The sequence below is a fragment of the Oryctolagus cuniculus genome, chromosome 2 (assembly GCF_964237555.1).
Source record: "Oryctolagus cuniculus chromosome 2, mOryCun1.1, whole genome shotgun sequence".
NCBI classification, from domain to species: Eukaryota; Metazoa; Chordata; class Mammalia; order Lagomorpha; family Leporidae; genus Oryctolagus; species Oryctolagus cuniculus.
The window spans coordinates 185,741,631-185,759,460 of record NC_091433.1 but is presented as its reverse complement, the minus strand read 5'-3'; positions in this window follow the sequence as shown (position 1 = coordinate 185,759,460).

Genomic DNA, 17,830 nt, shown 5'->3' with positions numbered 1-17,830 from the left:
GGCCTCAAGAGCCAGAGCTGGGCTGATGTGAAACCAGGAGCCAGAAACTTCATCCAGGTCTCCCATGTGGATGCAGGGGCCCAAGCACTTGGACCATCTTCTGCTGCTTTCCCAGGCCATAAACAGAGAGCTCGATCAGAAGAGAAGCAGCTGGGACAGAAACCGGTGCCCTTATGGGGTGCCAGCACTGGAGGGGGAGGCCCACTAAGCCACAGTGCCAGCCCCAACTCTCAGCTCATTTACTGAAAGGAAACTTTTGCCATTTTTAGTAAGAAATGATTAACACAGGCAAAACGGCATACCATAAATCTTCCTGCAATCCTCAGCAATGTGACTTGGGGGCACTGCGGAAAAAGATATAGTCAGACTTCCTGGAGATAACTGGAAACTCCCTCTGCGAAGGAGGCTTATGGAAGCCAGTTTATAGGTAGAATCCAGACTCCAGTTTACTGTATAACGGACTTGGTGGCCTCATGGACACATGCTGTGATGATTTCTCAAGTTCCCAAGTGTATAAATGAAACATACATAACTCATAAAGTGAAAGAATCCTTACCTTGTCATCCCAATCAACAGTGGGAGAAAAAATGTCAAGTGGAAACCCTTGGAATTTCACTCCCATACTGAAAGAGGAAGCTAAAATTATTTCTACACTCCTAGATAAATTTCAGCAATTGGTGTTAGTATGAAAGACTACAAAAAGCCATGAATAGTAATTCTAACAAATATCTATTTAACTCTTTTTTTTAGTGCCTATACAGAATGCATGTAGGTCTCAGAGAATGACCATGAGTTATAAAATTGATCAGATGATAACTTCAGTTTAGCTACTGTTGCAAATATTATTTTTTTTACTGAAGAAACTCAACACAGAGTTGGGGACCTCATACATTATTTAATCTGATAAAAAAAAGAAGTTTTTTTTTTTTTTTAATCTATACCCTCATCCTCTTATCCTGTTTGTAAGGACCAAACTAAAAAAACATATCTCTGTACATTTTAATACTTATCACCATAAAAAGAACCCATGTTTGGCTATCCTTTTTGGACTTTGGGGATAACATACAACATTTGAATGTGCTGTCATGACACATTTGCTGAGTGACTTGTAGGACTGGACATTTTGAGTGAGACCCAAAATAAGAAAATTCTTGGCAGCAGGTCTGGGCTGCAGTGCAAGCACATTGACCACTTGAGCTTGGAAATGAAGAATAATGTATGGAACCTTTGTCCACCCTGGCAGAAATCCTAACAAGACTTAGCATGTGGGAACAACTTATTTTCCTTCTGAAAATAACTATTCTTCTTTTAAGAAACGGCTAGTACTTGATATTAATCACAGGTAGGGAAAATGATCTGATCATGGACCATTATGGGATTATATGATATAGATTCTCCAGTACACATTGGCTATTTATAACTCATCAAGATATAGGGTGGGACCTCAGGTTAAACAGACTTGAATGGGACCTGAAGGTATAGCTAATGTGCATGAGCAGATGGTCTAACTCCCTAAGAACTTGCATTCCTTCCAGTCCCTCAGTACAACATTGAAATTCAAAAGTGAATTATTACTGATGAATTGACTGGTTGAAGTGGTGGGGGGCAGGGGAGTTGGACATGTTAGCAATTCTTGTTTCTGCAAAAAAAAATGTTTTGCATGATATATCAGCATTAACTGTAAGTGGACAGTTGTTACATTTGGGTTCTAAACATGAGTGTCACTGAAAGAAATGTAAGGAGTAATCCTTCTAGTAGATGGAACTTCAACCAGTATTTGCGTCTCCACTTTGTACTGATAAATGGCCATAGGAAGGGTATTCACTGATTTATTTTCAGTGTTTAAATGGTTTGACTGCATGGATATTTGGGGCTTTGAGAAGGGTAAGATTGAAAAGTTAATGATGAAGTGTTCTGGAAAAAGGTATGTAGTTGAGAACAGAGTTGTGTATACACTGGAAACAAGACTCACTAATTAGATGGGCAAGACATAAGAGTGTGGATTTTAGCGAATTTTTTATGAAATACTCCAGTATTTGCTTAATAAGTTTATGACCACAAGAATAAAGAATATTCATGGGCTCAGCAGATACAGACCTCACCCTCACCAAAGCTAATATGTCTCTTTCTACTTCTGAGTGCCTAATCTTCCAAGAGGATAGAACGAAGCTACAAAACTGAACCTCAGATATGGACACATTTACTAGCTGTACTGGAAACCAATCAATCCATTGGTAGTAAGTTATTTGACAACTTACAATATGGAAGGGAACATACATTTTGTATCACTGAAACTTAATATTCATGTGGCTTTGGCTTCCCTTCCCATAATTCCTTTGCTACACTTCCATACAGTAACTTATTCAATGGCAAATTCAACACTGTGATCTCACACAATATTAGTTTTCATAAGGGAGTCCAGTAAAGATACAGAAATGGACTGATATCCCTGGGATTCACTGGTATTATTTTATATATCAAACCAGAGTCAGACAATCACCAGTGAGATTGGTAGAATGGATTACTGAATGCTTAGTATCAATTTTAATAGTGATATCAACTGGGAAACAGCACCTTGCCACGTTAGTGTTGTGTTTCAAAATACATGAAAAACTGATCTTCTGTATATAAAGAGAATCGAAAATGAATCTTGCTGTGAATGGAAGGGGAGAGGGAGTGGAAAAGGGGAGGGTTGCGGGGGGGAGGGACGTTATGGGGGGGAAGCCATTGTAATCCATAAGCTGTACTTTGGAAATTTATATTCATTAAATAAAAGTTAAAAAAAAATACATGATAAATACTTTCAACTAGTGACCTATGTAAGGTAGAATGTTTCCATGGACTAAATGTTTCAGGTCAGGAATCAAGAAATGGAAATGGTAATAATTTATATCACTATTGCTCCTAATAACTAATAGAAAGTTTGTTTCCAGTTTTTGGAACTACTTCAGTAGATTTTTTTACTCTCAGTTCTCATAGAAATAGTTTTGCCAGGCCACTAAGTAATCCTCTTACCTTTGAACCAAGAATCAAGAAGAGGAGTTACTCAAGGTGTACATTGTGACTCTTTTATATATGTATATATAATGAAATAATTGTGAAAATCAAATTTAACAATATTCATTAACACACAAAGCTACCATTTGATATGTGTGTGAGAGTAGTAAAACACTTGGAGGCTACTTTCTTAGTAAATTTTAAGCATATAATATGATATTATTATTAACTATGTTAATCATACTATTTTCCAGAACTTATGCATTTTATAACTGAGTTTGCCCTCCTTGACCAACATTTCCCTATTTTCCCCAAACCTCAGCCTCTGGCAACTGCTATTCTACCCTCTATTTCTATGAACATGTTACCTTTATAGATTTTACTTATAAGTGAGATCATACAGTATTTGTCTTTCTGTGTCTGCTTATTTCACTTAGCGTAATGTCCTTTAAGCTTACCCATGTTGTCACAAATGGCAGAGTTTTCTTCTTGAGTATAAATTATTTCAACCTGTGATTTATACTTTTATAAAATATAGAAGTCAGAAAGTAAAATAACTAACCATAAGCAAAATAGAGTTTTCTTTAGTAGTAGACAATTATTGTGATTGGTAGAGATGGTACTGAGGATTGAGTCTAAAACCCAAGATATTCTCTAATGTTTTTTTTATCATTCTTTGTTTAACAGTAGAAATCAAAAGACAACTGGATCAGTATACTAATAGGGGCAGACACACTGAGATTTCCAACCCTTCAGGAGTGAAGGCTTGGACTACCCTAGCATGTAAGTGTATGTGGTATTATCTAAAGGCAAAGAAAACCCAATGTAGATATTTATAGTAGGATGTCCTATTTATTTTTCAGTATGACAAAAAGTCCATGGAAAATTGAATTAAAATATGGTGATTTTTTTCTCATGAATGTTTTTAAGAGTCCAAGCCTTAGAAACTGTTATATAAATGAAGTCTGCAGTGGTTTTTTAATGTATCCTTTCTTGTTTTATGGTTTATGTGTGCTCTACATATCTATCTATCATCTGTGTATCATCTATCTATAATTTACCTGTCACCTATCAAGATCTGTAGATATCAACATATATAAATACATATATATATTTGTATAATATTTATATGCATGTGTTACTTATGGTTTACTTTATTACATGATGAATACTGGAATTGTTGACATTTTTTATGTCTCAGAAGTGGGAAAATGTGAATGTATCATCATTTGAATTAGGATGGCTTCATTTTGTCAGGAAAAGCAAGCACATAGCTGTTATTAAGGAAATTAAAATATGTACAGAAATTGTGTATGTGAGTTTTCATTTTATATAGTTTTTTTACTTGGTTTAATTTCTTATTTATTTGTAGGATATTTTTCTCTATATTAAGATACTTAACCAAATATGGGCATTTATTTCAGCAGTTAAGACAACTGCACCCCGTATCACAGTATTTGCTTTCAATTATTGGCTCTGGATTCTAACTTCAGCTTCCTGTTAAGGCAGACCCTGGGAGGCAGCAGTTCAGTTGATTGGCTTCCCGTCACTCACAAGCCTGTAGTGATGTCTCAAGTGTTTAGGTTCCTGCCATGCATCTGAGAAACCTGGATTCAGTTCCCAACTCCTGTCTTTGTTCCTGGCACAATACCAGCTTTTGCAGGCATTTGAGGATGAACCTGTGGATTAGACTGCTCTCTTGCTTATTCTCTCTCTCACTCTGTCTCTTCCCCATCTCCTGTCCTTCTACATGTCAAATAAATTAGAATGTAAAGAAGAAATTTAGCAAAGTTATTCTCTTTTCAAAATTTTGGTTTGTGCCTTCTGATTTCATTTTTTGTAATTTATGGCCATATAAAAGTTTACAACTCTATGTTGTTGTATTTACAAATTGTTTTATATTTCTTGAATTTGAAATTATGATTTGCAACAGTGAATAATTAGACAAACAGGTCCACAATATGAGGATTGATTTAAATACTTGCAGTAGGAGCAGGTGTTGTGGTGCAGTGGGCTAATCCACAATTTGGGACATCCGTTTCCCATATTGGAGTGCTGGTTCAAATCCTGGTTGTTCTATTTCTGATTAAGCTTCCTGCTAATGCGTGTGGGAAGCAGCAGATGTACAAAGTACTTGAGTTTCTTCCACCCCTCTCGGAGACCTGAATGGAGTTCCTTGCTCCTGGCTTTGGTCTGGCACAGCATGAGAAGCACAATGGATTTCTGTGTAGCCACTGACTTTTATTTGTTGAGGGAGAAAAAAATACAGAAATATTTTCTCATATAATATCAGGTACAAGGGACGTTTACGAATATGCATATATGTGAGGTGTAACAAATTTGATTTAAGGTACCATTAGATGATGTAAGATCAATTTACTGAGAGATTTCACTCAACTTGTCATGAAAGCAAATCCATCTTATTATATGTCCACACTCATAGAAAAAGAAATGATTGTAAATGTTATAATGAAAAACAGGTCTTAAGGCTGAGCAAATAGGGAAAAGTTATGCATACAAATGCTTCTTGGCATATATTACTTATTATTTAATATACATAGAAATATCATTGTGAAGCCTGTGAAGAAAATATAACTGAGAGGACAAGTATAAATATGCTATTGTATGTTATGATTTGGAAGTGATTTGTCCCCCAAAGTACATGTATTGGGAACTTGGTCCCCAGGGTGGCAGTATTGGGAAGTAAGGGATCCTTAAGAGATGGAGCATAGCAAGAGGGTTCTTATGTCACTGGGGACATGCACTCAGAATGGATCGTGGGGCTCCATCTCTATGGATTGCTGCTTGGCCAGGTTGTATTTTCCTTTCACATCAGCTTCTGCCCTCCACCATGAGCTGTTTCCCAGAATTGAGTGAACACTGGCACCATGCTCTTGAAGTTCCAGATGCTTCTCCTGGGAATTGCTCAGTGTACATGGTAGATAGGTGTGCTATATCATACCTTATTACTTAAGGAAAAAAATCTTCAGAAAGAAAATATTCGGCATGTTTCTACGGAAGAAACAATTGTGGCTGACACATTCTTCTATGTCAGTACTTTGAAAGCATTTTTCAAATATATTCAAATCATATTCTAATGTCACAAAATAATCTATTAAATGACAAGAACTTCATTAAAATGAGAGCATTCAAACTGCCACCTCTCTCCACTTTGGTTGTAGAGAATTAATGATATTGTAACTGAATCCCTAGGTACTACTGATGCTGAACCTCAGTATTAAGTGGTGCATATCAGAGTAAAACCTGAATTCATGAAGACCCTTTTCTTCTGCCCTCTTGACACTTAGTGAGCAAAATGACATTCAGAAGGAACATCAGGAAAGGGCACATAGGACAAAAGACATGTGCTGGCAGTTAAGTAGAAAGTCTCTAGTCCTAGCAATCATAGATACCCAGGCTTACCCTGGAGCCCTCAATATTGGGACTCTAAGGAGCAAGACTGAGCCTCAGATCACCAAGGCTGTTGGAATACACCTTGTTTCACCCAGAAGCACATGGACCAGGCTAGGTCAGAATTTCATCCTTCTGTAAATATCATGAAGTAGAATTAGGAGGAAAACAGAAAGAGGGGGAAAAGGTGGGAAAAATATAAGCCAGGCTGACAAGAACGAAGAGAAACCTACGTAGCAAGTCTGAGTCTTAGATGACATAAGCGATCCACCTCAAACACCATAACTGCTAAGATGAGAAACACCGAATGGCAGTGTGCATATCAGGTGATTGATTGAAAGAGATGTTACCTTCTGTGATATCCTGAAGAAGCAAAAGGGCTGGGACACATGGATGGGTTGTTGGTACAAGGATTAAAGGTTAAGGACCAGCAGTCACTTGAAGGTTTATCTGAAGTCATGATGTAGTTTAGGGTATATATCTAGTGCTCGGTATATGGGTCGGCCAAATAAAACCTCCTTCCAGAGAAGTCTGTATCTTAATCATGGGGACCTGTGAATGTGTCACATTTTATGGACAGGGGAATTAAAGTTGCAGATGGAGCTAAGGTTGTTAATCAGCTGATTTTAAAATAAGGATATTGTTTTTCATCATCTATGTGAATCCAATTTGATCACCAGTGCCTTTTTTAAAAGATTTATTTATTTTATTGGAAATTCAGAGTTAGAGAAAGGGGGGGAGTAGGGAGACACACATATATACACACACTCACACATACAGAGAGAGAGAGAGAGAGAGAGATTAGCTGATTCACTCACCAAATGATTGCCGCTACTGGGGTTGGGCCAAGCCAAAGCCAGGATCCTGGAACTTCATGTAGGTCTCCAATGTGGGTGCCAGGGACCCAAGTACATGATCCATCTTCTGCTGCTTTCCAGGCTCTTTAGCAGAGAGAGCTGGATCATAAGTATAGCAGCTGTGGCTTAGACAGCAGTCATAGGGGATGCCAGCATTGTAGGTAGTGGCTTACCCCACTGTGCCATGAGGCTGGCTCCATATTCAGGGTCCCTCAAAGGAGAAGACAGGGAAGAGAATATCAGAACCAGGTAAAGACTTGAAGATGCTGCTCTGCAAGCTGTGAAGATGGAGGAAAAGACCATAAGTTAAGGAAGGTGGGTGATCCTTGAAACTAGAAAAGATCAGGAAACAGATTCTCCCCTGGAGCCTCAGGGGGTGCAGACTTGATACCTCTGTTTTAAGCCATGAGACCATTTTGTACTTATTAACTACAGAACTATAAGGGAATACATTCATGGTGTTTTGTCACTAAATAATTTATTATAGTATAAATGGAAAACTAATGTATCCTCAGCCCACACATCTCTTTTCAGCCCTCCTATTACCAGACCTAACCAGGGTCACCTTCTCTAGCTGGGGAGACCTGTGGCCATCCAACATTTTCTAGAAGATGATTAAGTTGAATTAGAAAATAAAGTGGTCTTGTCTCCATCCTGCTGTGCAGAATGCAAGGCAAACAGGACCCCAAATGGAAGACCAAGAGAATGAGTTTCAAGGTCATTTCTTCCTCCTGAAGATGGCTTCAGCCTCTCTTTGGAGGAGAGAAAGGAAGAGCCTTGTTCAGCAGGTTAGTATGAGGACGTCTTAGTACATGATATACTTAGATAATATACTCAGAGTCAACAGAAAGATTCTAAGAGTGGTAAAAAGATAGTCAGTCTATACTAAACAGAGTGGCTCTTAGAGTAGGAAAGCATTATTGGTGCTGAAACATAGAATATAAATATAATTCCTAGAAATACAACACTCATGACTATCATGGTTATGACAGGAAATATGTTGCAAAACCAAGAAGGCAGGGATGTTGCAGCTGCTTGGAGAATCAACTAGAAGTGTTTAGAACTGCAAGTACAGGAGGATAAGAACAGGTCATTGGGAATAAAGTTTTGGAATCAGAGCTACAGGAAAAAAAGAGATAGGGTTTCTTTTCACAACCACTGCTGATACAAGGAAAGGTCATCCCCATAAGGTCTTTATATAATGAGTGTGGAACAGTAAAGACATCAGTTGCTATAGTTTCCTTCAATGCACAGAATGCCAAGGATATGTGGCCTATCAGGAATGTCTTTCTGGAAACCAATAGTCTGCTCTTTGGCTAGACCTGATATAGCCTCACTGCTGTGCTCATAAAAGTGCCTGCAAAACCATTGCCCCAATTCTTCCAGATATTTTTGTATTATGAAACTAGAGGCTCATTAGCATTGAACTGGCCACACATTGCCCTTTTCTGTGGCACATTAGGAGCCCGGACTATCATATTAGGGCTTAACAGGATCCAGGTCTCATAAAAGAGAGATTTATCTAAGATCCAAGGTAATTCTTAGCAGAGCAAGGTGAAAGCTGTCTGCATGAATACATAACAAGGCATTTGTCAACAGGCTGTAATAAAATAGTGTGAGAAGGGACAGATGAAGGAACATCTCATCCACATGCTTATGCGATTAGAGCTTGTCATTCACACCAATTCCCTATCACAAATTAGTTTCCAGTGTCTGATATTTCAAAATCAAATCAGATCTCTCAAATCCCTTTTACATTGATAGTCTTAGCACTGACTTGAATTGTGTTCTGATCTGGAAAGAGTTGGACATGCTGTGTTCTTCCTGCCTGAGACTTCCTTTGTACACCTGTGCTGCTGGCCGAGACTAAGGAGCTCGTCCACACAGGCTGAGAGGCAGCTCCCCTCCACCCCTGCCATCACACACTTCACAGATTTAGCTCTGCACACACAAAAAGCGAATTCACAGACACAAGACACCCAGGGAACTACTTAAAATATTCTTGCCTTCATTGGTTACTGGAGTTGTTATTTCCGATTGATCTGAGGGATAAACCAGGTGAAGGGGAGGAGAAAAGCTCTGGTAGTCAGTGGCTGCAGCCACGTTCAACAACCCTGCCCTGACTATGGGGCCATGGGACGTGAAAATGCAGATGGCATCTGTCTTCCTTCATTTTGTGTTATTGGAACAAAATGCCTGAGGCTAGATTCTTCAGAGGTAAAGAGGTTTATTTGGCCCACAATACTGTTGTCAAGAGGGTCCAAACAGCCTGGCACTGGTATCCTGGGGAAGGTTCCCTAGACTGGTGTTACTGGTTCAAGTACTTGGGTCCTTGCCATCCATGTGAGAGATCCAAACTGAGATCTGGGCTCCTGGGTTTGACCTGGTCTAGCCCCAGCTGTCGCAGGTATTTGGCAAGTGAAAAAGTGCATAGAAAATTGATCTCTTTCTCTCTCAAATAAAAATTATTAATTATTAAGTTAAAATAATGCTCATTTTCTAATTGGGCCACATATCTTTTTGTTGACTATAAAACATCTTTACATATTATAGATAGAAATCCATGGTTAGGTATATGTTTTAGAAATACTTTCTCCTATTCTATATATTGTCTTTTAACTTTCTTAATAGTGTACTTCAACATACAAAGCTGTTTTGGTTTTGATGAAGCCAAATTGGCTCTTGTTTTAAGTTTTGACAAACGAGTTTTGGATATTCTAAGACTGATTTGTCTAATCCAAGGTCTTGAAGAGTTACTCCAACATTTTCTTCTAGGAGTTTTAAACTATTACCTCTTACACTTAGATTTGTGGTCCATTTTGATATAAATTTTGTGAATTAGGAATTCCAAATCAAATACACATTATAGGCGTGTGTCTTTATTTTTTTTTAACTTTTATTTAATGAATATAAATTTCCAAAGTACGATTTATGGATTACAATGGCTTCCCCCCCATACGGTCCCTCCCACCCACAACCCTCCCCTTTCCCGCTCCCTCTCCCCTTCCATTCACATCAAGATTCATTTTCGATTATCTTAATATACAGAAGATCAGCTTAGTATACATTAAGTAAGGATTTCAACAGTTTGCTCCCACACAGAAACATAAAGTGAAAAATAATAGATGATTTTTTTAAATGATGATGAAATCAGATCAGAAGGCGTGTGTCTTTAAAGCAGTCCACACCCATATATGATTCCAACTCCCCCAAAATCCTAATAAACTTCTAACTACTTAACTGTAGTTGAATAGTTCTCTGGTATTCCCTTAGTTTAATCATAGCCTATTTCTGCTTGATGTTGACTTTATTTCAGCTGCTAATCTCAAGCTTTCAGTCCCTTTCACAAGTACATTTGGACGTGGTATCTGAGGAATTTGATTTTCTTCACCTCTATCTGATCTCTGTATTCAGTCCCCAATCTCTGTCCTCCCTGAACCCCACCAACTCGCTTGCTCTATGCACTGGCTTCCCTTAGGAGGTTGGAATATCCTGAAGTACAGCATGAGAGCAATGTCATAGGCACAGAGTTGAAGGCCCTGGGGAAGGACATCAAACTTAACCATACAATATATCAGATCTTTCTAACCTCTGGACCAGGTATGGAGAATCAAAGGATCCCCAGGTAATAGACCAGGAATAATTTTAGAATTGCAGAGAAATGGGGTATCTGAGGGAGTGAGTGAGCTGGGATGTCCTAGAAAATGTGTCTAAAATAATACATGAAAAGAATTCAGTCTCTGACTTATGTCAAGGGCGGATCAAGGACACGGGCAAGTCTCTAGTGGGCTGTAACCCTGGCCCCTGCCTTCTACTTCTTTGAGATCTGAGGCAGGGCTCCCATCAGGCTTTGGTGTCCTGTAGGATAACAAGGTTCAAAGTGCTTGGAGGCTCTTTCGCAGGTGTACTCAGGGAAATGGCCACTTGGTAACTGGGCAGAACCTCCAGGACCTTTTGCTGTTAGATAACAACCACTGCAATTTCAAAACCCTTTGGGCTTGATTGATAAGGACCCCTCACACCCTATTTGATTTCTCCATACTTCCAGAGTAGCTAGCAGTACTGCCTGCACTATGTCTCAGTGTTCATTTATTCATTCATCTGCTTCTTGTATAAAAAGCTCTGCTTGTCATACAGAATGTAGGGTAGGATCACACAGTCGGTTGATTTGCTATAGAGAGAGGTAAAAGAAAACAGATTTCAAGTATTCATTGTGTTGTCACAGGCAGTTTCCAAAGCTTCAATGCTTCTATTCACATTTGAGAGAACTCAATTTATCCAACAAAAAGGTGTCTGCCCTTTGATTGTGATGGCCTATTAGATTTTCTGGTGTGTCATTTGTTTAAAATGCAGAAAATAGTGTTCATGTATTTTCTTCTTGATGTTCACTGCAGTTTAGACATAATTTCAGATTTAAAAAAATTTGGCATGACAATGACTATATCTAGCCAATCAGTCCTCCCAGGTCTGAGCAAAGCAGCCAGCAGAAGTGTTTTGAAAGAGAGAGGAATAGATAGACTTCAGGTGAAAATATGACTCTTGTAAGTATTTCATTTGGGAAAGAATGAGAAAATATAAGGTTCTTGAAGTGATAAACATTATTGCTTGTTTTGTTTGTCGTAAATTTTGTGTCCTGGTTCACTTTCCTCCTGAGATAGGTGAGATTGTAAAATAGTTGTAGGTCTTATTTTACCTACTCTAAGAAATAATATGCCTCTTCTTGTGATTGGCACATTTACAAAAAATGAAATTTCAAGAAAAAGATCATATCCTCTACAAGGAAGCAAAATTTTAGATAACTAGAGGAGGGAGAAAGGTTTTAGATAACTTAAAGTCAACTTTTGAGGATCATGGCCAATTACTGAAAAATAAATAGGATTTTCAACATGGATCAGATTTGTTTATCTTAATAAGTAAATACACTCGAATTCCCTGAGATCTTTTACTTGGTTACAGGATGATTGGAAAATAGATGCATTTAACCTATGTGCTAGAAACAATCACCTTATCCTAAACATGTTTGAATTGCTCAAAGAAGCCTGCAGTGTGATAACACAATGCTGTTCATGCAGTGAAATGAGGCTTGCCATCTAGGGAATGCTCCAGGGACCTGGTTTACCTCATTATGTACAAGAGTATTTCTTTTTTTTTTTTTTTTTATCTTTTATTTAATGAATATAAATTTCCAAAGTACGTCTCATGGGTTACAATGGCTTTCCCCCCCATACCGTCCCTCCCACCCACCACCCTCCCCTTTCCCACTCCCTCTCCCCTTCCATTCACATCAAGATTCATTTTCGATTATCTTAGTATACAGAAGATCAGCTTAGTATACCTTAAGTAAGGATTTCAACAGTTTGTTCCCACACAGAAACATAAAGCGAAAAATAATAGATGATTTTTTTTTTAAATGATGATGAAATCAGATCAGACCTATTGTCATGTTTAATCCCAGTGAGAGTCAAGTTGGGAATTGATAGTTTCTTTTCTTTTTTTTTTTTTTTTTTTTTTTTAACAGAAGATCAGTTTAGTGTACATTAAGTAAAGATTTCAACAGTTTGCACCCCCATAGAAACACAAAGTGAAATATACTGTTTGAGTACTCGTTATAGCATTAAGCCTCAGTGTACAGCACATTAAGGACAGAGATCCTACATGAGGAGTAAGTGCACAGTGACTCCTGTTGTTGACTTTACAAATTGACACTCCTGTTTATGGCCTTTTTAAGATTTAATTGTTTATTTGGAGGGAAGAGTTACGGAGAGAGGTACAGAAATATAGAGAGGAAGAGGAAAGATGGAGTGGGAAACAAAGAGGGAATGGGAGTGGGAAAGGGAGAGGGAGGAAGGGGGAGAGAGAGAGAGAGAGAGAAAGAGAGGGAGAGAGAATGAATCCTCTATCCATTGGTTCTCTCCCAAAATGGCCAGAAATGCCAAGTCTTGTCCAGGCTGAAACCATGATCCTGGAACTCCATTCAAGTCTCCCATATGGGAGGCAGGGACCTAAGTACTTAAGCCATCTTCCACTACTTTCTCAGGTACATTAGCAGAAGCTGGATCAAAAGTGGAACAGCCAGGATTAGGTGCCCATATGAGGAGCCCATATGAGATGCAGTATCACAGGTAGCAGCTTAACCTGCTGAACCACAACACCAGCCCCTTTATCCTGTTCCTTCTAAAATAAACAACAATGAGGTTTTTGAGTCTTTTTCTCAGAGACCAATGTTTTCATGGAATACAACTTTGAGTTACAATATGATGGCGATCTTAGATGTTGCCAAGAAATATGAAGTACTTTTTCTCTGTATTAAATATCAAATAGTGATGTGTGTGTGTGCAGTTCTTTTTTGCCTTTTATAAAAGACAAGATTCCTTAGGAAGTTGTTCAGCACTCACATGTCAGGTGTGACATTTCTGTCCCTTTGGGTAGTTATCAATATGCATACCTCTGTTATTTTTGTTTATTTTATTATTTTTAAAAATTTTATTCAAGTTCTACAAATTTCATGTATTTCATATATACAGATTTAGGAACAGAGTGATAATTCCCACCTCACCCTCCCTCCTGCCCACACTCCAACCTTTCTTCCTCTTCCCTCTGTTATTCTGACTCTTAATAGTCACAGATTTTTATTTTACTTAATGATCATAAGGTTAACCCTACATTAAGTAAAGTGTTAAACAAATAATATGAAGAAAAAAAAGGTTCTCAATAGAAGACACAAGGGCTGTAAACAGTCATTGGACCTCAAAACGTCCACTTCAGTCCAATTGCTGCACATTAGGAAGCAAATAAAGGGTAACTGGAGAGAACAGGACGAGTCAGGGAGAAGTCATCCAGGGCCCTGTGGAGACAATGGGAATCCTGCAGAGATGCTTGAGAATCTGGACGCAGCTCTTACCAGCTGCGGGAATCTGGGCGGTGCACAGCAGCATTCTGGGCTGCAGTTTCTCCTCTGAACAATGAAAGCAGCGCATCTCTGGAAGAGAGAAAGCCACTTCCTCTCTCCTTGCAAACCCAACTTTAGTTTCCCTACCACTCTAGAGGTGAATACTTTCTCATCAGATAACCCAAAGTATGCCCCTTGACTAATGGAGCAAATGTGAATTCAGGGGCTAGGCATGCAGGCATGGGGCATGGCCAGCTTCTTCTATCCTTTTTTGTTCTGCCATCAGAAGGGCGAGAACGCTGATTTCTGTATGTAACTAATAGAGCTCCTGAAATGTAATCTATGGCAGTGAAATTGACATTTTGAGATTAGATGATTCTTAACAGCCCTTGTCTCAACTGTGAGGAACAGTGGCTTTCTTTTTCTTCATGCTATTTGTTGAACTCTTTACTTAGTGTTGAACTTTTTACTTAAGGTTAATCTTATGAATATGAAGTTAGCTGAACATAGATCTTTGTAAAAATTAAGAACAGGAATAGGAGAGGGAGGAAGAAGGGTGGGAGCATGGGTGGGAGGGAAAGTAGGGTGGAAAGTGTCACAATGTTCCTGAATCTGTATATAGGAAATACACGAAATTTGTATTCCTTAAATAAAATTAAAAAAAAAAAAGTGAAAGAATGACAAAATTGGATTCCAGCCCTTTGGGGAAAGTAGAGGTAGAGGCCAGTACTCTGTTCTCAGAAAATTATAATCAGAGAATTATGCAGGCAGGGACTCAGCAAATAATAAATGGGTGTTTTCATTTTCTTCCTGGCTTTACAGTTTTCCCAGAGTTCAAGGTCTATGGGACTGGATTAGCCCTACATTTTGGTCCCATTTATCTCATCTGTCATAAATACATCTGAACATATATATCTCTCAGTATAATAAAGTAGTAAAAAAAGTAATTCTAAAGTGTCTTTTCCTACACAGAAAGAACTCTTGGAGTCAGTGTTCTGGTGTAGCAGGTAAAGCCACTTGCAATGCCAGCATCCCATATGGGCACCAGTTTAAGTCCTGGCTGCTCTACTTCCAATCCAGCTCCCTGCTAATGCCTGGGAAAAGCAACAGAAGATGGTGTGGGCCCGGCGCCATGGCTCACTTGGTTAATCCTCCTCCTGCGGCGCCGGCATCCCATGTGGGCGCCAGGTTCTGGTCCCGGCTGCTCCTCTTCCAGTCCAGCTCTCTGCTGTGGCCCAGGAGGGCAGTGGAGGATGGCCCAAGTGCTTGGGCACCCCTGCATGGGAGAACAGGAAAAAGCACCTGGCTCCTGGCTTCGGATCAGCACAGCTCGCTGGCCATTTGGGGAGTGAACTAATGGAAGGAAGACCTTTCTCTCTGTCTCTCTCTCACTGTCTGTAACTCTACCTGCCAAATAAATAAATGAATAAAATCTTAAAAAAAAAAAAAGAATATGGTGTAAGTGCTTGGTTCCCTGTGTCCATGTGAGAGACCTGGATGAAGCTCCTGGCTCCTGGATCCTGGCTTCTATCTGGCCCAGCCCTGCTATTGTAGTCATCTTGGGAGTGAACCAGAGGATGGAAAATCTCTCTATCTCTCCGTCTCTGTAACTCTTTCAAATAAATAAATACATCTTTAAAAAAACGTTTATTTTATAGCTAGTTTAAATTTTTTATTATTTATTTATTTATTTATTTAATATTTTAGAGGCAGAAGAGACAAAAAGAGTTCTCTCATCTGCTGATTTATGCCCCAAACGCTCATCATTGCTGGGGTCTGAAGTGGCATTTGGGAGCACAATTCAAGTCTCTCCCTCATGGATGGCAAAGACTCAACTGCTTGAACCATCACCTGCTGCCTTCCAGAGTCTGCTGCAGCAGGAAGTTGGAATTGAGGGTCAGAACCAGGTAATGAACCCAGGAGCTCTGACGTGGGATGCAAGTGTTTCAACTGGTGTCATCTTAATCACTTGGCCAAATCCCTTCCCCTATTTCTAGAGAGAGAATGAACGAGTTCAGAGTAAGTGTCTAAGAAAGTATCTCCTGTTAAGAAGGTGCAGGTGCTTTTTTGTAAATTTTGTAAAAATCATTTGATTACATGATTGCCTTTACATATTACAGCGATGTTCCAGATTAAACTCAATGTTGTCATAATATTACACAAATATTATCATAATTTACATCTGCCAGTTGGTACTCAAGGAATATTTTGTTAAATGTTAACAGATGTAATAAAATGGAAACGGAGAATGGTTTCTTCTTGGGCATATCATTTAATATGCACTATTACAGAGGAAGCATAACCCCTAAACAGGTACCAAGCTGTGAGATAGCTATATTTAAATACCTGGAATCACACATTACATTAATGCTACTCTGTCGAACTCACTTATTAGCTATACATGGGTCTATTTTATCCTTCTGTACCCTGTATTATGGAGGATTTAAAAGGTGATCTGTCAGCAAGAGTGCCATCCCCTGGCCTGCAGGTAAATTAAAATTTGCTTCTGGAATTTGGTGAGTTAATCTGATCTGTATATTTGGTGAATAAATGCTGATGTTAAAATAAATGTTCAGCCAGGTCTTCAAAGAAGGAGGTACCTTTCTCTGAAGGGAGGAGAGAACCTCCACTTTGAATATGACCTTGTCTAAACAAGATAAGAGTCGGAGAACTCAGAGGGCTTCCATAGCCTTGGAAACTCATGACTGGAGCATAGGGAGATTACTGATGCCATAGACAGGAGTGTCAATTGGTAAAGTCAACAACAGGAGTCACTGTGCACTTACTCCTCATGTAGGATCTCTGTCCGTAATGTGTTGTTCAATGTGAATTAATGCTATAACTAGTACTGAAACAGTATTTTGCACTTTGTGTTTCTATGTGGGTGCAAACTGTTGAAATCTTTACTTAATGTATACTAAACTGATCTTATGTATATATAGAAAATTGAAACTGGCCGGCGCCGTGGCTCAATAGGCTAATCCTCCACCTTGCGGCGCCGGCACACCGGGTTCTAGTCCCGGTCGGGGCGCCGGATTCTGTCCCGGTTGCCCCTCTTCCAGGCCAGCTCTCTGCTATGGCCAGGGAGTGCAGTGGAGGATGGCCCAGGTGCTTGGGCCCTGCACCCCATGGGAGACCAGGAAAAGCACCTGGCTCCTGGCTCCTGCCATCGGATCAGCGCGGTGCGCCGGCTGCAGCGGCGGCCATTGGAGGGTGAACCAACGGCAAAGGAAGACCTTTCTCTCTCTGTCTCTCTCTCTCACTGTCCACTTCACTGTCCACTCTGCCTGTCAAAAAAAAAAAAAATTGAAAATGAATCTTGATAAGAATGGAAGGGGAGAGAGAGCAGGAAAGGGGAGGGTTGCGGGTGGGAGGGAAGTCATTGTGGGGGGGGGGGGGCAATGTAATCCATAAGCTGTACTTTGGAAATCTATATTCATTAAATAAAAGTTAAAAAAAATAAATGTTCAGCCTCTGTCCTTCTTACCCATCACTCCCATGAAGACTGGACTTGAATTCTTAAAAATAGAAAACATGGCAAATAGCTTTAGATAGAATATTTTTGAAGAAATGGATTTCTTTTGGACAGTCAAGTAGGAATGACAGTACTAGTTCTTTTTTTAATCTATTATGACCTGTGGTAAGGTCAATAGAGAGAGAGACAGAGAGAAAAGTC